The 21,675-nt window shown below is 44.9% G+C and overlaps 1 protein-coding gene across 3 annotated transcripts in view; it reads left to right on the top strand.

Annotated features, from left to right (window-relative positions):
* Nucleotides 1–21,675, top strand: part of HIVEP3 (HIVEP zinc finger 3) — a 239,699-nt gene that overhangs the window by 116,691 nt on the left and 101,333 nt on the right. For all 3 annotated transcript variants that reach the window (XM_060275721.1, XM_035120904.2, XM_035120894.2), the window contains exon 2: nt 1,084–1,174. The gene's annotated coding sequence lies outside the window, so the exon portion shown is untranslated. The remainder of the gene's footprint in view (nt 1–1,083; nt 1,175–21,675) is intronic.

Raw genomic sequence — 21,675 nt, 5'->3', positions numbered from 1 at the left:
GTGTTGTTGCACATCCCATCAGCTCTGACCATTGGTTATGCTTGCTGGGCCTAAAGAGAGGTGGAGTCAAGCAACATCACAAGAGCACCACGGTGGCTGCCACAGCGAGTAAGCAGAGTCAGTGTTTTTTTTTAATAAAAGAGGCTCATCTAGGTATGTTGGCCAGCAGTGGAGCAAGCCAATTGGGCACCAGGGGTGGCGCGTGTGCCCTGTGCCCAGGGGCGGGGCCAGCCCCCCACGGGGTGGGGTGAGCCAGGGCAGGATGCTCCGCGGGCCTCTGAAGAGTCTGCCTGCCTCCTCCCACTCAGCCGCCCTATAGCTGGGGGGGGGGGAAAGCGGTCAGCGGACTGTTTGGGGAAGTGTGGAGCCTGCGGGCGCCCAAGCCACTGCGTCACTCCCAGGAGAGATGCGTGGCTCGAGCTCGCTGCAGGCCCTGTGGTGAGTGCTGCCTGGGATTTTCTCACCCCCCTCAGTGGTGACACCCAGGGTGCACCACCCTCACCGCACCCGCTTCCTCTGCCCCTGATGTGACCCTAATATTTGCTGCATCAACAGATAAGCACTTAGGGTCTCCCCCAGGCATTTTCGCCTTTGGGGACAATGCTGTGTTATCGTGGGGAGGAGAAGCGGTGTGTGTGGGGGGGGGGAGTTCAATTGCGGAAGCCCAAGGTATTATTCTTTTTATAAATTTCTTTAATTAATTAACTTGGAAAGCCATCACAAGGAAAAACGTGATAAGGGATACGTAGGTAAAATCAATCCTGTGTGAACTTGTTTTCATTATCCACAGTTTAAACAAACCACAGCCCCCCTACTTTGGATGTAACAGGGAACCGTTATTTGTTTGGTAGTGGAAATGGATGCTTCTGTTCTCCAATTTTTGGCCACAACAGAACAGGAGAAGGCTGGGAAAATCTGTCAGGCCAAGGCTTGTGCCAGCTTGTTTGTGTAGCAAGAAACCATAGTTTCCTGTTACCTCTGAACCCGGTCTCTCCCTCTCTGTGTGTGTGTCCCTCTCTGTGATGCACATATCATGGCCAATATTGTTTTCATGTTCAAAACCATTTCTCATTTCTTCACCAGGCTCTTGTTCAAAAACCATCTTCCTCTTGCTGATCACCTTAAAGACTGTTGCTGAAATATACAGTGGGGACTTGTGGTTGCATCTTCACAGGTAAGGAAAAATATATTTGTTTGCTTGTTATGCATGCTGAGATAAATTATTTTGGGATGAGATTCAACAGATTGTTGCAATTGTGCTCTGCCCAAAGACACCTCAAAGACCTCTAAGGATCACACAAAGAATCTGGCACTGGAAGCAGAGTTGTTTGTTTGTTTTTTTGTTTTAGATCATGGATGGGGAACCCTGTTGGACTACAACTCCCATCATCCCTGACCATTGGCCATGTTGGCTGGGGATGATGGTTAATGGAGTCCAACAACATCTGGAGGGCCACAGGTTCCCCATCCAAGCTTTAGGTGTTGAGTTGCTGCCGCTGTTTACGGTGCAATGAATTTCCCGGATAATTTGCATTGGAATTTTTTTGATGCCTTGATTTAACATGTTTATTTTAGTTGTATTTAATGAGCAAAGCTAAAAACTTGAAAGCTGCCTAACACTGTACTTCCCAACTGGCATCCATTCATTTTTATTAACAAATATATGAAACAGAAATTTCCCCAAACAAAAATAAAGAGCTGGTGGGGTGGGGGGTGGGGATTCTACCCACATTACTGGTTGTATGAGACTCACTGGCCTAGTTTGGCTGATCATATCTTGACTTAATGAAGTGAGATATGAAAAGCATTTACTCTCTTTGCTGCTCCCTTTATAGGATGAATGACCAACCCAGGAAGTCTTTCAGTAGCCATAGTTTCCTGTTCAATTTCACTGGAAACTGTGGCTAGCACCTTCAGAACAAGCCAGAATGCTGAACCCATTCCAAAGTGTGGCCGGGCTTCTGCTAAAGCTGGTAACCATAGTTCCCCAATTCGGACGTAACAGGAAACTATGATTAAATCTAGCTTTTCTGGTCTGATTGCTCACATCATGAAGGCACAAAAGATTCATTCACATTTTGCCTTATTAAACCGAGACATGATCATCCAAATGCAACTGCTCTCTTGTGGTCTTGCCTCTGCCTTGTGCAGCTTTAACTGGTCCTGAAATTCCACAATGCCAAATTGTTTATTTCGAGATGAATTTTTTTAAAAAGGATGTTTCGTCATCAGATCACTTGGTCTTGAAGTCGATTCTTTCTATGCTTTTTATCAGAGCTGTGTGTCACATCCTGTTACCCGCGCTGTCAAATGCCAATGCTGTAAAAGCATGGTTCCTGTCCTCTCTGTATGAAGTGCTTTCCATTTTCCGAGGTGTGCAGTGAAGCTAATGACATTGACATACCTGCAAATACCTTTAGGGCCCCCAGCTTCTATAAGGGCACCTTCTCCTATGAGAATCTGCCGCCAATTAACACCATCCTCAGGGGACCATCTCTGGACGTTCTTGCCTCTGGTGACTAGCTGTATAGCTGTTAGAGACAGGATCTTCTTGACGGTGGCAGCCAGATTATGCAGTTCATTTTCTCTGCTTATTCACTTGCCTCCTTTTCGTTAATGGTGCTGTAAGCTCTCTTAATTGCTGTACATCTTCTCTCTTAATTGCTCCTTTATCTGTGGGTATTATTGTTAATTTGGTGCATTGTATGCTATTTTTTCTTTCTGTAAGCTTTTTTGTTGTTGGAAGATGAGCTAGAAATGCTAGAAAATAAAACTTTTAAAGATGAAACAATATTTTGAAATTGAATAAGGGAAAGCAATTTGTTTGAATGCACTGGTCATGATCTTGGAGTCTCAGAGTGAACTTGGTTTTAGTCTTATAGGCTGCCAGGGTTGCAGTGTGGTCTTTATTATGTATGTACTTAGGGAAGTGCTGGGCTAGGGTAATTTCTGAACGTGAGGAATAGTGTGTTTGTGTGGGTGGATGTGTGTAGAGGTGGATTGACTGAGCTATGGGTGTGCCAGTACATGTGGAATTTGTGTGAGCTATTGAGTGGAATCTTTTTTCATGGATCTTGATGTTTTACATACTGTATTGCTTAATTTTGTTGTCTAATTTCCCCCACAAACCGTGTGTGTGTGTGTGTGTGTGTGTGTGTGTGTGTGTGTGTGTGAGAGAGAGAGAGAGAGAGAGAGAGAGAGAGAGAGAGAGAGAGAGAGAGATAATACAGTGGTACCTCGGAAGTCGAACGGAATCTGTTACGGAAGTTTGTCCGACTTCCAAAACATTCAGAAACCAAGGCGCAGCTTCCGATTGGCTGCAGGAAGCCGCACTGGACATTCAGGTTCCAAAGAATGTTCGCAAACTGGAACAGTCACTTCCAGGTTTGCGGCGTCAGGAGCCAAAACATTTGACTCGCAATGTGTTCGAGATCCAAGGTACAACTGTAATAATAATAATAATAATAATAATAATAATAATAATAATAATAATAGACTAGAATACCCTCCAGTTCAGTAGTGGAGATAGCCAGAAATTCTTCATAATGCATGCTCCATTCTCCCCCCTCCCCACGATGGACATATGATTGATAACATGTTTTCTTCCATTGTATATACTTTGTTGTTCTTGTTACTACAATAACTTATCAAAAACTCAAATAACTCCCTGAGAAACTCAATAAAATACACAGTTTAAATAACAGTGACGGATACAACCAATATCAGCCATGCACTGAAATCAGGGACATGACGAATTTAGGGCCAGGTATTTAAATAGGTCTACTCTGAGGTGAATGTAAACCATTTTATGCACCCTTTATCCCATTATTTTATATGTATTTACTTGGCCAGATAATTGCATTGGAAAAATGCTGAGAAAATGCAAATTTTGAAGGATGTCCTAGAATTGTGGAGTTGGAAGGGACCCTGAGGGTCATCTAGTCCAACCCCCTGCAATGCAGGAAATCTCAGCAAAAGCATCCAAGACAGATGGCCATCCAGCCTCTGCTTTGAAACCTACCTGTCTGTTTTTCAATCTGCGTACAAGTGTACAAATTAGGTAAAGTTGCCTATCACAGTCAATTGAATCTAGTGGGTGGCCTTAGCTCCATCTGGCTTGGAAGACTGAGCTTTATTGCAGACCTCATCAACACGCTGTGCTTGTGCGAAACTGAATGCAGGTTTGTGGGTCCACGCGTGAGCTGCGTTTGTAACTTGAGGATCAGCCTGGAATCTCCATTTGTTTCCATTTCAGCTCGTAAGGGCGCTTTTAGTGCTAATTTTAGAATATTCTCCAAAGATACAATCTTTAGGGTCAGCGTATGATGAATACCCTATTTATTAAGCTCCAAGCGCTCTCTCTCTCTCTCTTTAAAAAAAGATGTGGTGGGGGTGGGAGGGAGGGGGGGATACATCCTACCCTTAAATATGCTGATCTCCAAGGAGCTGTAATTTTGGCGTGTTCGGAGAACAAGTTGGGGTAGGGTAAGGGCTCCGTCTAACAGCCAGGAAGAGGCTGTCTGTTTATATTTAAGGCTGTGCCGATGTGAGTTGTGTAAGCAGGTGGCACATTAAAATGCATGCATGATTTCCATTCCTACCAGGATGGAGCTCTGTTTTTACTGGCCTGCCCTTCCCTTGTAAGTGAGAGGGGGAAGTCAGTAACCATCGCAATGTGAGATATTTCAGGGAGCAGGAGAAGACCCGGAGGGACAGATTTGTAGATTCTGGAGGGTGATTCATTCCAGCCCCCTATCTAGACAAACTGTTGCCCCACTGTGGTTGGAAGCAGCCTGTTTTAATTGGAGCCCCTCCTACCTTTCTGGTTTAATGAAAGAGATCATTGATAGGAGACTCGGAAGAGGTGCAAACCCTGCTATTCATTTTGGTTTGTCACTTACACTTCCTCCCCTTTGCCTGACAGCTGCATAACATACAGCAACCCTGCAGGTGAAGCGACTTCCTGCCATGGAGATACAGGAATGAGATAGGGAAAGCATCGCCTGCCCGTTTTCTGTTGCTGCGTGGAAGCCAAATCCTCCCACATTGAACGTGCCAGGGTGAGATTTTGGAGGCATGACCACAAACAATAGGGAAGGGTGGGGAGAGTTTGCAAATGGCAGGTGCCATTATTTCTCCCACAAGGCTTCAGAGTGAGTGGGGGGGAAAAACATTGCCCACACTTGGATTTGGCTTCATGGCAATCCCAGGCCATAGGTTCATAGAATTGTAGAGTTGGAAGGGGCACCAGTGGTCATTTAGTTCAACCCCCTGAAATGCAGGAATCTCAGCTAAAGCATCCCTGACAGATGGCCATCCAGCCTCTGCTTAAAAACCTCCACTGGAGAGTCCACCCACCTTCTGAGGGTCAAACAGCTCTTACCACCAGAAAATTCTTCCTAGTGGCGAAGCTGGATGCTCCGCTACTGGGGGTGGAGAGCGGGCAGGGGTTTGGCTGGCGCCCCCCTGGTGCGTGACGCACATCCTGAGGGTGTGGTACGCAGCCTATGAGGGTGTGGCGCATTGCCCGCAGGGGCGTGGCGCGTGTTCTGGGGGAGTGACGCGCCGCCTGTGGTGGCGTGGCGCCCGGCGCACGCAGGGAATGAGTGCACGGCTGTGTCCGTGGGGGCTGCCATAATGGCACCCTACCAGAATAGTGGTGCCAGGGGCGGTCCGCTCCCTCCGCACTCCCGTTCCTCCACCAGTGATTCTTCCTAATGACACGGCTTCATCACGTAACCAAATCCTAATGGAACCAAACTGTGGTTAGAGCGATGTGCTTTGACACCAATGCTTCATGCTTTCACTTTGGAGACTTGCCGGGGGGGGGGGGAATGATGGCACTCCAATGCTTCGGTCAAAGTGCTGCTATGCAGGTGGTATTGCCGCCAGACGCCCCTCCCTTCCTGGGGTAGGGAAGAGACACAAGTTAGCATTCTCAGATGCAAGGGTTGGGATTAGTAAATAAGCAAGTCTGTGCAAATGGATGGGATGGCTCAGTGGAGGATTTTAAGGGTTTGGCGGGGAGAGGCTCATTGCGTGTTTGGATTGGCAATGTGGGAGACAGCAAAAAACACAGAGTAGCTGGCATGGAAGCAGCCATTCCATCAGGAAGCAGAAGGGAGGGAGGGAGGGGGGAGGGGGGAGGTAACTGCAGGACCTCTTCAATGGGTACATTGGCTCTGCTTGAAATACCAGGAACATTTAGCTCCACCTCTCCAATCCCCCTCCCCTTCCATGAAGCTGGTCATATCAAAAGCAAAAAAACTAGTGCCTGAACTTGCTTTCCCCCTCTCCCTCCCAATCGCTTTTCCTTTTGTGTCACGTCTTTTAAATTGTAAGCATGAATACAGTGACTGTTTCCCCCGACAGATCTCTGTAAGCTGCTCTGGGAGTCTTTTTCCAGCTGAAGAGCAGGATTTTAAAAAGTAATATGTTGCTGTGGGGAGTTGGAGGACAGTTTGCAAATGGGCTTGCATCAAGGGGATTTATTTTGTATTTCTTGAAGGATGTAAGGTGCCTTGAGTGTTTCTTTTGAGATGGAAAGTGTGGGGTATGAATTATCCAAATAAATACATTCTGTCTGAAAATGCCAGAACTACTTATACTTCAGAGATGGATAATAGGTTCAAAATTGTTTTGACATAGGATTCAGTTTGGGGACATTGCCATGAATTATCATAGAGACTGTTTGACACAAATGCTTGACACACGTTTGTAGTGGGAGAGACAAAGCTCAGTGGTGAAGTGTCTGCTATGGGTGCAGAAGTTCCCAGGTTTGTTCCATCCCCATCATTTCCAGGCAGGACTGGGAGTGTTCTTGCAGAGAAGCTGGTCTGGATGAACTTAACTGTTAGGTGGATTTGTAGCTGGTTGACTGACCAAACCCAAGAGGGCTCACTAACAGTTTTTTCACCCTGGAAAAAAGTGACAAGTGGGATGCTTCAGGGCCCATCATTGTTCAACGTCTTTATAAATGACTTGGATTGAGGGGATTCTCATCAAATGTGCAAACTGGCAAATGACAGCAAACTGGCAGGGGTAGCCAATGCCACAGAAGACAGAATCGGGATTACATATGACCTTAACAGATTGGAGAACTGGGACCAAACTAACAAAATGAATTTCAATAGGGACCAATGTAAGGTTCTGCACTTAGGCAGGAAGAACCAGATGCACAAATATAAGATGGGGGACACCTGGTTTGTCAGTAGTACATGTGAAAAGGATCTTGGGGTCTTGGCAGACCACAAGCTTGACATGAGTAAACAGTGTGGTGCAGCAGCAAAAACAGCTTGCGCCCTTCTAGGCTGCGTGAAGAGAAGTATAGTGTCCAGATCAAGGGAAGTCATAGTACCACTCTATTCTGCCTTGGCCACGTCACACCTGGAATATTGTGTCCAATTCCGGACACCACAATTTAAGAAGGATGTTGATAAGCTGGTATGTGTGCAAAGGAGGGCAACCAAGATGATCCAGGGTCTGGAAACCAAGCATTATGAGGAACAGTTGAGGGCATTGGGTATGCTTAGCCCGAATAAGAAGAGGCTGAGAGGAGATGTGATAACCAGACTCAGATATCTAAAGAGTTGTCATATGGAAGATGGAGCAAGCTTCTTTTCTCCTGCTTGCTCCAGTGGGCAGGACCTAAATCAATGGCTTCAAGTTACAAGAAATGAAATTTCAACTAAACATCAGGGAGAACTGTCTGATGGTAAGAGCTGTTTGACAGTGGTCAACCCTTGGGAGGTTGTGGACTCTCCTTCCTTGGAGGTTTTTAAGCAGAGGTTGGATGGCCATCTGTCATGGAGGCTTTAGCTGAGATTCCTGTATTGCTGGTGATCCCCAGGGTCCCTTCCAACTCTACATTCTCTGATTCCATGAAACCAGGAAGAGCTGCTGCCAGTCAGTGTAGACACTACTGAGCTAGATGGACCCATTGTCTGACTTGGTATAAAGCAGCACCCTGTGCCCCTATATTTAACCTGCATGATAAAGTCTTTTCATTTTTTCATTATGTTAAATGATAAGCCTTTGAAACTGTTTGAAACCATGGCTGCTCAACCTTGTGCATGTTTACTCGGAAGCCAGTTTACTCTGTGTGCACAGGATTGCATCCTCTATAATTGCAAAGGATCAGCGTACTGTTAGGGTAAATCATACAATTGTTTCTTTGTGTGTTTTCAAACACCCTAGTAACCATTTCTTTGATCCCAAGCAAGCTAGCTCCTTATAACACTCTACCCCTCGTCTGACAAAGAAGAAGCAGTGAGGTTTTTTTTAATACTCCTCTACCGAGTCACTAATGCAAAAGTTCCTGTATCGCATGTGCGGTGAGATCAAGTTACATTGTTAAGCTGTCTTCTATGCTGCAGGTTTATGTTTGCTATAAAACATCCCCCCACCCCTGTCTAAATGATCTATGGAGAAATAAGTGGCAACGATTAAGTAGCAAATGAATAAGAGGGGGTAAATTATGCTTTTCCTGAATCCAAGACACATTAAATGCTTGTGTTTGCATGTGAGCACACATCCAGGAAAGCGGGTGCTACAAAGCCATTTACTCTTTACTCAGTGTTGGGGAAACTCAGGTCTAGAGACCAAATATGGCCTTCCAAACCTCTCTCTTGCCCTCCAAATTCTCCCCAGATCACTCATGTGTCCTTGAATAAGGCCTTTCGCTTGTCTGGATGGGGTAGAGAGAGGGATGTAGGTGTGTGAGTAGAAAAGAGACTACTGCACAAAGGTAAATTTTAAATTCATTGCTTTTCTGCCTCTGCTCCTAATGAGCCCTGGCATGTGGCCCTCAGAAAGTTGTCAAGAAAGGAATGTGCATTAGGCTCTTGGGGGGAAGGGTGAGGCTATATTTTTTTAAAAATGTACTAAATAAGGATTGTATCCAATGTATAACATTCCATATCTCTTCCCACCCAGCACAGGGATTTCAATGGAAATCCCCTCTCTTTCTGCGTGCCCCCTAAATCTGTTCAGGGTCAGATGTGGAGATAGTGTGGGGCATGCCCAGGGACGAGGGGGGGGGGTTTCAAAGTTCCACTGCACATGCAGAGATCCTTGCGCTCATGTATCGTGTTGTTGGATGCTGCCCTAAATAAACCAAAGTTTCAAAAATAGTTCGTGCAAAGTGAGATGCAGCTGGTGGGTAACTGTGCCTCTTTAAAGGAACATGGCCTATTACCATTTTAATTAAGGGCTCAGCAGGCAGGAAAAGAGTTTTGAGCGGCTGTGTTTCCTTGTGGGGGATACGCAACCTCTGCCACATTCAGGAGGACGAAGCGAAAGAGCACTGATACACTAGCCACTCTGTATATTTTCCATTTTGAGTGTCTGATTTTGTCAGCTCCTGGGCTTTCCTGGGTCCCCAAAGGAGGTTTGTAACTTTGTGTGTGTGTCTAGACAGCTCGATATTAGCAGTCATAGCCCACATAGGCTAAGGTTCATCATGACTCCCACATTAGCCACAAAAGGAAAGTAGTGTAGAGTACAAGTGGAAAGTGGTTGGAGGTGTGATTCAAAAAGTGTACGAGTGTTAGCATCTCTTTCTCTCTCTTTCTCTCTCTCTCTCTTTCTTTCTCTCTCTTTCTTTCTCTCTCTTTCTTTCTCTCTCTCTCTCGTTCTTTCTTTCCTTCTTTCTCTTTTTTTAATAATATTTTTTATTGAGTTTACATTTTTTTTTACCAAAATCACAATCCATTAAAATCATAACATCGCCAGTAACTTTGCTCAACCTGAGCCTCGTGCCCCCCCCCCCCGGCTTTCATAAATATTCACTTACAACTTGGCATTTCTATATCAACCTATTTATCGTCTTTCTTTACTTATAAAATTTACCTTAATAATTGTAAAGGAGTTCCAAGAATTAACATTACAAAATATTTTAACTCAAACCTGCAAACGTTTTCAAATGTTTACAATGTTCTCTCATATATTGTATAAATTTACTCCAGTCCTTTTCAAACAGCTCGTCACGCTGGTTTCGGATCTTGCCTGTCAGCTTTGCCAGTTTTGCATATTCCATCATTTTAGTCTGCCATTCTACCAATGTTGGAAGTTCCTGCTGCTTCCACTTCTGGGCTAAAAGTATCCTTGCAGTAGCTTGTTTTAAACCAAGGGCGATACAAAACCAGAATTTGATAGAAAGCATTTAAATGTAGGGGTGGAGGTCATCATCCTATAATAAGATTTTGCTCTATCGGTTTTTTTTCACAAAACAAATGTTTGGGATTGGTTCAGTAAGAAACAAAGGAGGGAGTTTGATCTTAGGCCTTAGGTGTCGGTTGTTCCTGTTGCATTGTGGCTGCCTCTAGTTTGTCGTGAATCGCCCTGAGATCTGCAGGAAAAGGGTGGTATAAAAATAAGTAAATAATAATGATAATCGTTCAATATAGGGTTTTTCCTTAGTTATCTAACGCACTAGAATTTTTATTACAATACATTCTAGGTTTTTATATTTTTTAAAGGTTGCTTAAACAATAGTTTAATAAATGTTAGATTATTATCATTTTGGATTGACCAATTGAGCAATTTTTGGGCAAAACTTGTTAAGCGCATTGTATAAATTAAGCAAAAAATTGGTGTCCGTGATATTCATTTCTCTCTTTTTTTAGTGTCATGTTATTGGAAGAGGCAGAGATCATAGCTGAGTGGCAAAGCACATGCTCCAAATGCAGAAGGTCCCATGTGTTCAGAGTCCTGGCCTTCCACAGGTCACCTGAGGACAGTGCTAGCTGTAGGTATGGCTGGAGTTGCAGGACCTTGGAGAGTTCAAGATGAGAAACGTGCTCTGCAGTGGTGTAGGGGAGGAAGAATTTGGGGGAGCTTAACTCGTGGGCTCCACTTCCAGAAAGAATGATGATAACATGCCAGCAGGTGATATTTGCCAGTGTTGTAGGCTTGGAGGACAGGTCTGGCCTGGCAGATAATTCCCACTTTGTTAGGTATCGTAAACCGCTGTTCTTCAATCTTGTTACAACTCCTATCTTCCCTGTTGACTAAGCTGGCTATGAATGATGAGTTTTGTAGTCCAATGCCAGCTGGGGGCTGAAGGTTGAAGAGTTCTCTCCTAGGCTCAGACAGTGACTGCTTCAATGATTTTCATGGCTTATCAGGGATGTGAGCCCAGGTCTCCTCAGCCATAATCCAGCATACTAACCCTTTGCCAGCTCAAGCCCCCCCCCTTCTTCTTCTCTTTCCTTCCTTCTCTCTCTCTTATTTATCTATATCATCTATCTATCTATCTATCTATCTATCTATCTATCTATCTATCTATCTATCTATCTATCATCATCTATCTATCATTTCTTGCCCTTCCCAGAGGAGCCCAGCATTGCAAACACAGCAACGATAGAATGCAATTAAAAAAGTTTTAAAACATTTGAAAAAATAATTGAAAACCTCTTTAAAAATCTAATAATTTACACTGAAAGCTAATAACATCGAGGTTGCAGTAGGGGCTAAATTCCTCTGGATGACAGCCACCTCTCTGCTTCCTCCTCCCAAGCTGAGAAGCAAAAGGGTAGCAATTCCCTTGCATGCAAGGAAGTCCGGAGGATTTTCCACTCTGCCCAATATTTGTTTGTTTTCTCCCCTGCCTAGGAGGACAGAAGTAGCCCCCCCCTGTACTCCCAGGCCTTCTGCACTGCCTCTTTCCAACATCCCAGGGGTGGTGAAAGCAATAAAAATGTGATCGTCTAGCAGTAATTTAACACAACATTACTGTGGGTCAAGTACAAACCCTGCAGCAGTAGCAGCAGCAGGGATATGATTAGCAATCGTTGTGGCGGCGAGTCAGCAATAAATGTCCGAGTTTATGCAGTTCTCTGGGGGTGTTCACTGACTAGCTTTTTCAGTGCATCACTTGTAAGCTGCAGTCATCAAGCTCATTGAGCAAAGATCCGTTTCTTAAGGAATAGGGAACAAACGTTGCACTATAAAGGATTGCAGCAGTGGTGCCTCCTTTCTCTGCTAAAGTTTCTCATCTATATCATCTATCTATATCTATCATCTATCTATCTATCTATCTATCTATCTATCTATCTATCTATCTATCATCTATATCTATAAATCTATCATCTATCTGTATCTATCTATCATCTATCTATCTATATCTATCTATCTATCTATCTATCTATCTATCTATCTATCATCTATCTATCTATCTATCTATCTATCTATCTATGTATCTATCTATCTATCATCTTTATCTATACATCTATCATCTATCTGTATCTATCTATCTATCATCTATCTATGAATCATCTATCTATCTATCTATCTATCTATCTATCTATCTATCTATCTATCTATCTATCATCTATCTATCTCAGGGGTAGGGAATTTTTTCAGCCCAACCAAGGGCCACATTATTTTCTGGTCAGCCTTCTGGAGGCCATATGAGAATGATGGACAGGACCAGAAGAAAACGTGGAGATTCCTTGCCACCCCCTCAAGTGCTTTTGCCTGGCTGGAATGTGTCCTTGAACAATCATAACATCAATTGTTCCATAGAATCATAGAGTTGGAAGGGACCGTCACAAGAATCATTGAGTCCAACCCCCTTGCAATGTAAGAATCTGTTGCCCAACGTGGGGCTCGCACACATGACACTAAGATTAAGAGTCTCATGCTCTGCCAACTGAGCTATGGTTTCATCTGGATGGAGCTCCTAGATGGAGAGGCTTGTAGGTGGGTACATAGAAGATTCCTGGCTTTAGTGTGGGTGGGTTCACATGGATTGCTCTGACCACCTTTGCCTCACCCATCATTGGTATGTGGCCCCTGAAAGTTGCCCAGAAGGGAATGTGGCCCTCAAGTGGCTTACAGCTTCCCACCCATGATCTAGGGTCTGCAATCCTTACATTTCTGCAAATGCACTAAGTACATTGCCGAGGCTGGTTTGCAGCAGGAATGCTTCCTAGACAAGAGGCAAGCAGCTCCGTGGCATGTTTTCTTACTATCCAACCATGACCATAGGGAAGGGAAGGAGAAGCTAGCATACCTTGCATTCCTGAAGCGGGTGGTGGTGGTATTGGGGCGGAGGATTCACAGTAGCAAAAACGGCTTCCTTGCTTTGGAATCTGGTATGCACATCCTGCTTCTCTGTATGTCTGGAAGAAAACAGACAATTCCCTTCAGGAGCCTTTGGTCACCCCTTGTACCTAATGGATTGAATATGCATATTCAGTCAGCCACACTGATGCTCTGCTTCTTTTTCTGGCCTCTGGAGAGTCTGGCACATGCATTTCTTATTTCATTTTTTGCATTTGACTCCTTTGACTTTGTGATCTCTCCCAACTGTGTGTGTGTGTTTTTTTTTTTTTAAGGGAATATGGTAGCATTTCAATTTCAAACTTGAATAACCTTGTCTCTGAGCACTGTTACGGGACAGAATTATGAGCACTGTAATTCATGAGTTTCTGAAAGCTTCTTCCTTCCAAGCTAGCAGGCAAAGGCAAGTGAGTTCATGATCACAATTTGGAAGAGAGGGACAGGGTATATATGCATGCATTGTGGATAGTGAAATGCTATATTAAGTTAATCCAAAGCTTATAAACACCCCCTTCCTGTATATCCCATGCAACTTCATTGGCTCTGGACAACTTTCCGCCAATACCATATTTTCTGTCTTGACTTTATGAGGAGCTTTTTCCAGGCTGTCATTATTTTGTGGGAGTGAATCAAGTGCTTACTGGAATTTGAGGTTTGCACAATTAAAGTGAATCGAAATGCTTTGCTGCCTTACGATAACAAATCCACTTACAAAAACAAGAGCAGCAGCAACAGACTTTAAGCAGTTAGGAAAGTGATGGTGAAATGCATCAAAAAGTGTGGGATGAACGAATTATTAATGGGTAGACATGTGAAACCTCCTGCAAGCAAATTGGGAGGAATGCTTAATGATAAAAACCAGACATAGTCTAACCACTGCATAAGCTTTGTGCAAGCAAATCAGGGATGAATGCTCAATAAACAGGTCATGCAGAGGAGCCTTGATTATTGTTTTCAGAGGCAGCCCCAGGTATAACATGTTGGAGTAATCCAACCTTGTTGTTGTTTAGTCGTTTAGTCGTGTCCGACTCTTCGTGACCCCTTGAACCAGACATGCCAGGCACTCCTGTCTTGCACTGCCTTCCGCAGTTTGGTCAAACTCATGTTCGTAGCTTCGAGAACACTGTCCAACCATCTCATACTCTGCCGTCCCCTTCTCCTAGTGCCCTCAATCTTTCCCAACATCAGGGTCTTTTCCAGGGAGTCTTCTCTTCTCATGAGGTGGCCAAAGTATTGGAGCCTCAGCTTCACGATCTGTCCTTCCAGTGAGCACTCAGGGCTGATTTCCTTCAGAATGGATAGGTTTGATCTTCTTGCAGTCCATGGGACTCTCAAGAGTCTCCTCCAGCACCATAATTCAAAAGTATCAATTCTTCAGCGATCAGCCTTCTTTATGGTCCAGCTCTCACTTCCATACATCACTACCGGGAAAACCATAGCTTTAACTATACGGACCTTTGTCGGCAAGGTGATGTCTCTACTTTTTAAGATGCTGCCTAGGTTTGTCATTGCTTTTCTCCCAAGAAGCAGGCGTCTTTTAATTTTGTGACTGCTGTCACCATCTGCAGTGATCAAGGAGCCCAAGAAAGTAAAATCTCTCACTGCCTCCATTTCTTCCTCTTCTATTTGCCAGGAGGTGATGGGACCAGTGGCCATGATCTTGGTTTTTTTGATGTTGAGCTTCAGACCATAATTTGCGCTCTCCTCTTTCACCCTCATTAAAAGGTTCTTTAATTGCTCCTCACTTTCTGCCATCAAGGTTGTGTCATCTGCATATCTGAGGTTGTTGATATTTCTTCCGGCAATCTTAATTCCTGCTTGGGATTCATCTAGTCCAGCCTTTCGCATGATGAATTCTGCATATAAGTTAAATAAGCAGGGAGACAATATACAACCTTGTCGTACTCCTTTCCCAATTTTGAACCAGTCAGTTGTTCCATATCCAGTTCTAACTGTAGCTTCTTGTCCCACATAGAGATTTCTCAGGAGACAGATGAGGTGATCAGGCACTCCCATTTCTTTAAGAACTTGCCATAGTTTGCTGTGGTCGATACAGTCAAAGGCTTTTGCATAGTCAATGAAGCGGAAGTAGACATTTTTCTGGAACTCTCTAGCTTTCTCCATAATCCAGCGCATGTTTGCTATTTGCTCTAGTTCCTCTGCCCCTTTGAAATCCAGCTTGCACTTCTGGGACAAAGACAACTCCATGGACAAAGACAACAGGCATATAAAAATCCAACCTTAGAGGTTACCAAAGCCATAAATGACAGAAGTTGCGCAGTTGAGCCACCAGCCAAAGCTGATGGAAGGCACTCTGTGCTACTGAGGCCACCTGAGCCTCAAATGATAGCAATGGATCTGGAAATATAGAGGGATCGTAACCCCATCAAAAGCAGGCAGCCTTGCAGCCATCTGGTGTAGGGAACTACCCACCACCACCACCAACAACAACAACAGCCACAACAACAACAACAACAACAACAACAACTTATTATTATGTCTACCACACCCATCTGGCTGGGTTTCCCCAGCCACTCTGGGTGGCTTCCAACAAAAGATTAAAAATGCATTAAAACATCAGTCATTAAAAACTTCCCTAAACAGGGCTGCCTTCAGGTGTCTTCTAAAAGTCAGATAGTTGTTTATTTCCTTGACGACTGGTGGGAGGGCATTCCACAGGGTGGGCGCCAGTACTGAGAAGGCCCTCTGCCTGGTTCCCTGTAACCTCACTTCTTGCAGTGAGGGAACTGCCAGAATGCCCTCGGAGCTAGACCTCGATGTCTGGGCTGAACGATGGTATCCTGGGCCGAGGCCGTTTAGTGCTTTAAAGATCAGCACCAACACTTTGAATTGTGTTCGGAAATGTACTGGGAGCTAACAGTGCCTCTGTCTTATCCGGACCCAGCTTCAGTTTATTGGCTCTCAGTCAGTCCATTACTGAGGCAGGACAAAGGTCCAGCGGATCCTCTGCCAGACCTGCAGATGTAAAGGAGAAGCAGAGCTGTGTGTCATCAGCATATTGCTGACAATGTTCTCCAAAACTCCAGATGACCAAACTCAGTGCTTTCATGGGCAAGGATTGCAGTAGTCTCTATCGGTTAGTCAAGTGCCATCAGTTTTAATGCCTGCAATGTGCTTGAGCCAATTAGAACAAGTGATGCATTCATACTTTTAGGGCTGGTTCTGTGCAGGTTTTCTCAGAATTATCCCCACCCCCCAATTTCATCGGCACTTGCAAAATGTGCTTAGGATTGTAGCCTAAGTGCTATATTTATTATTAATAGATAAGAAGTATTTGTTGCTGAAGCCAGCCACAGGCCTTCAGAACGATGCCACAATTCTGTCGCAATGCCAGGAAATGCAGATTGAGGTCGAACCACCAAGTCTCGTGGAAAGTGGGTTTTATCTACTCATTTATTGGCTAAAGCATAGATATGACCTGAGAGCTTGTACCAATCAGGGCCTAACTCCATGTTACCTTAAATGTGCAGTGTCCCAGCAGTTTAAATAAATAAATAAATACTGAGCATTGGCAGGGTGATTTTCATCAGGACCCCACCTTGCTTGAGGACTGCTTGCTTTTAAAATAAGGGTAATAATTGCCATACTGAGAGAGAAGGGATGTTGTGGTCCTGATGAAAATCATTTCCCCCACCCACGGTATTAATTTTAAAAATCTACTGCCTGGTATACATTTCATGTAATGCAAGAAAGGACACACTGCTCTTACTGCTAGTTCCCCTTTGACTGCAGAGATAAAGGGAGGTGTAGTCTTGATTCTTTCTTGTGTCAGGGCCCCAAGGGCCCCCTGCCCTCCCTGGAAGACCATCCTGGCAACAGGGAGAAGACCAAGCTGATCAGCTAGTGAAGGAGCGGCTGCTTGAATATGTGCTTTTCTCTTCCCTCGGCATTCCCTTTTCCTTTTGTGTCATGTCTATTTGATGGTGAGTCTGCCAGCAGCGAGTAACATATCTTTTAATATTTGTAGAGCATGTATCATCATCATCATCATCATCATCATCATCATCATCATCAAAGTATAGGTCCTTTACAAGTATTATATGAAAGATAGACAGGCAGACAGGCAGACAGACAGATAAGTCCTAGTGAAGCTCAGCAAAAACACATGAGAGAGTCCTCACAGAACTTTATCAACCACTTTAGACAATGATGCAGGACCACATTTTTAAGTGTATGTGCCAACTTTGAGTCTCTCTCTCTCTCTCTCTCTCTCTCTCTCTCTCTCACACACACACACACACACACACAGAGAGAGAGAGAGAGAGAGAGAGAGAGAGAGAGAGAGAGAGAGAGAGAGAGAGAGAGAGAGAACTCTAGTGTTGGACCTGGGAGACCAGAGATTTGAATCCCCACTCAACCATAAAGCTCGCTGGGCGACCTTGGGTCAGTCACAGTCCCTCAGTCTAACTGATCTCACAGGGTTGTTGTGAGGATGGAATAGTGAATGGGGTGAACTGTGCATGCATCCTTGAGCTCTTTGGAGGAAATCTAACAGTCAAGTAATCAATCATAAATACCTGGGGAAAGGTTCTAATCCACCTTTCTCCCTGATGTGCTAGCTCTATACATGCAAGGAGCTTTTGATGTGTGGGAGTGTTCAAAATCTGAAAATTCATAATCTGAAGCATACTGCAGTCCTGGAGAAACTCTGTACAGTATTGTGTCTCCCTGCAAACACAGACTTGCAGATTGGTTCCAAGCACCCTTTGGGTTTCTTTCAACTTTGATTCCATTCCGAAGCTCAAGATGGAATGTTCTGCTCTATTTCTAATTAAGTACAATATCATACTGATTAAGTTAGTGTTCCTAATTAAGCCAAAGCTTGGGTGGTGATGCGACATGGGCTCTGCTGGAAATCCTGTCTCATTTCGGCTGGGAGTTCAGAGTCACTGACTCCCCACCCCCACCCCACCGTTACCCTGCAGAGTATCTAAAGATGGGGACATGGGCTTCCCTGCTGCGATTACAGCCTGTAAACACTGTGGCACGTGAGCAATGAAGAAACAGTTGGCACAGGTTAATTCTGTGTCCAGGGCGGCTGTCTACCAGCTCCATCTGGTACGCAGGCTGAGACCCTACCTGCCTGCAGACTGTCTCACCAGAGTGGTGCATGCTCTGGTTATCTCCCACTTGGACTACTGCAATGCGCTCTACGTGGGACTACCTTTGAAGGTGACCTGGAAACTGCAATTAATCCAAAATGCGGCAGCTAGACTGGTGACTGGGAGTGGCCGCTGGGACCACATAACACCGGTCCTGAAAGATCTACACTGGCTTCCAGTACGTTTCCGAGCACAATTCAAAGTGTTGGTACTGACCTTTAAAGCCCTAAATGGCCTCGGTCCTATATACCTGAAGGAGCGTCTCCACCCCCATCGTTCAGCCCGAACACTGAGATCCAGCGCAGAGGGCCTTCTGGCGGTTCCCTCGCCGCGAGAAGTGAGGTTACAGGGAACAAGACAGAGGGCCTTCTTGGTAGTGGCGCCCACCCTGTGGAACGCCCTCCCAGCAGATGTCAAGGCAATAAGCAACTATTTTACTTTTAGAAGACAACTGTTTAGAGAAGTTTTAAATGTTTGATGCTGTATTGTTTTTAATATTTTGTTGGAAGCCGCCCAGAGTGGCTGGGGAAACCCAGCCAGATGGGCAGGGTATAAATAATAACAATTATTATTCTTATTAGACACTCGGGCCAAACTGTAACCCCCTGTCACCAGCTGCTGCTGAATCCGGAACGGTCAATATGTTCCCGAGAGTTGTGGACCTAGTGGGTGGGGTTCTTTTGCTTCCATAAGCAGCACAGTGCTCTCATTGATACCGAGGTGTGAGCAGCATGACGGAGGTCTCTGCTGGCTGCAAGGAATGTTATTTTCAAGGCTCTTTACTTCCTGCTTCAGGCAGGCTTTCTGCTTTCCAGTAGCCCCTTTCTCCTGCCCGCTTCCCAGTCAGAGATGATTCCAGATTCACGCAGCGTGTCCCCTTAGGGACATCCATCCATGCTGAGGGTTTGCATGCTGGCTCCTTCTTAACTTCCTAGGAGCAGAACCTTGTGATTGCTGAAAAATGTGCCACCACGAGCTCAAGGTTGTATGTATCCATGGAGATGCTCGTTCACATAAATATTCTCTGCATGAATACATCTCCAGGGACGCCGGGAAAGCATTGCATTAGAGAGAAAAGTATTCTCTGGGGTCAGCTGTAGCAGTGGGGTGAGGGTAGGAGTTGACCGAGCTTTTCTTAATGAGCTCGACCTATGTGCTGATGGCCGCGCATGAATGTGGTGCTTGCTTGCAAGAGAACGATATCAGATTACAGAAGATTCTCAGTATAAAGCTGGTACAGGCCTTGGTCCAAAGAATAAGGGCCAGTTTGGGGTAGTGGTTTCAGTGTTGGGCTAGGAGACCTGGGATGCCAGGGTTCAAATCCCTGCTCGGCCATGAAATTCACTGAGTAATTCTGGGACAGTGGTTTGGAGGAATGGATTGCACCCCTGAATAGCCTGCCCCTCCCAGATTTCAAGGTGAAAATTCAGTATTGTGAGGTTTGGGTACAGGTGTCATAAAAACATTTTTAAAAAACCCTGTTGGATCAGGCCAATGGCTCATCCAGTGGTGTAGCGTGAGTTGCCAGTGCCCGGGGCCACACAGAGGGTGGAAGAGAAGCAAACAGAGTATGCATGCACATTCAACTGCCTAACTGCATCCATGTTACCCAGGAGATCGCAGTAACAGAGATAAGAAAAGAAGAGTTGTTCCATTGTCTGTACTTCCTGGTTCACCTTTTTCAACAGAGCTTTGTGACGGAAGTGCACAGTTGTATTGAGGCAGCAGCAGGTGTTGAAATTTTGCATCCGGGGCAAACGGCCTTTTTGGGGCCCACATGCTATGCCACTGGGCCCATCTAGTCCAGCATCCTGTTCTCACAGTAGCCACCCAGATGCTTGTGGGAAACCCACAAGCAGGCATCAAGTACAAGAGTGCTGTCCCCTCCTGTGATTTATAACAACTGCTATTCAGAAGCATTACTGCCTCCTTCTGTAGAGGGAGCGCGCTCCTGGCTAGTAGCCACCCATAGCCCTCTTCTCCATGAATTTGTTTAATCCTCTTTTAAGGCCCTCTGGTTTGCTGGCTATTACTGTCTCCTGTGGAAGCTCGTTCCGTAGTTTAACAATGCATCATGTGAAGAAATACTTTTATCTGTCCTGCATCGTCCCGGAGTTCTTGTGTTATAAGAGCAGGAGAAAAGCTTTCCTCTCTCCACATTCTCTATGTCATGCATACTTCTATGATCTTCTATCATGTTGCCTCTGACTCACCTTTCCTCGACTCAACCCAAAATATTCCAAATGCTTCAACCATTCTTCATAGGGGAGTCCTGTCATCTCCTTGAGCTGCAGCTCAAACACTAGATTTTTCAAAAGCAGATCTAGCGCCCACACGTCAGTTTCGTACTTGCCTTTTTTGAACACGAGAAAGCCACATGCCATATGATCATTGCTATGGAAATACTCTCCAGTGTCAAACATAGCTGCCAAGTTTTCCCTTTTCTCGCGAGGAAGCCTATTCAGCATAAGGGAAAATCTCTTAAAAAAAGGGATAACTTGGCAGCTATGGTGTCAAAACAAGTTTGATTGTGTGTTAGGGGTAGCAAATGCAGACCCTTATGTCTTTTGGGTTGCATGTTCCTTTGGATGAAAGCCTTAACTTTTGGAAAGTAGGGCAAGATTTTAAATAATTTAAAGAAGTAGAGAACATCGGCCTGGATAGCTCAGTTGGTTGGAGCACAGTGCTGATAATGCTAAGGTTGCAGGTTTGATCCCCGTACAGGACAGCTGGATATTCCCGCACTGCAGGGAATTGGATTAGATGATCACCAGTTTCCCTTCCAACTCAATTCTATGATTCTATTATCTTTCATTTCCTCACTCCCCATTACTTTGGTTTTGTTCTGTGGCTGCTATAATTAGGGTGTGTTTTGCATTTTGCACGATGGCTTATTGTACCATTCTTCTATTTTATGTTTTTTCACCTTTGTTTTGCACCTCACCCAAAAACCTTTGGACTTAAGGAGTATTGAAATGTAGCAGCTCTGCAACCCAATGTCATTGTGTTCAAAATTCAGAGCTGGTGTGGTTATAGCAGTTAGAGCACTGGACTAGGACTGGGAAGACTAAGGCACAGATCCCTTCTCAGCCATGAAGTTCCCTGGGTGACCCACTCACCATCTCACAGCCCAACCTAGCAGGGTGGTTGTGAGAATAAAATGGCAGGAGTGGAAGAAGAGTCATGTAAGCTTTCACGAGCTCCTTGGAGGGAAGGTGGGAAATTTCTGTAACGTAGAAAACGTGTCTTGTTTTAACCTCTGGGCAACCACAACTGTCTGCCACCTATTTGTTGTTGGGGGAATATCTGCTGCCAGGCTAATAAAAAGCTCCAGAAAAGAACGCCAGCATGTTCCATTTTAGAAATTAAGTGCTGATGGCAAATTTCCCACTTTCCCCCTCAATGCCAGCTCTATGCCAGCATAGTGGAGACGCTACTCTGCCAGGTCTTCGCACAGACTAAAAGAAAGAAACCCTCTGATATTTGT

Source organism: Zootoca vivipara, chromosome 6 (genome assembly GCF_963506605.1).
Source record: "Zootoca vivipara chromosome 6, rZooViv1.1, whole genome shotgun sequence".
In the NCBI taxonomy this organism is placed as follows: Eukaryota; Metazoa; Chordata; class Lepidosauria; order Squamata; family Lacertidae; genus Zootoca; species Zootoca vivipara.
This window is presented reverse-complemented; position numbering and strand designations above follow the sequence as displayed.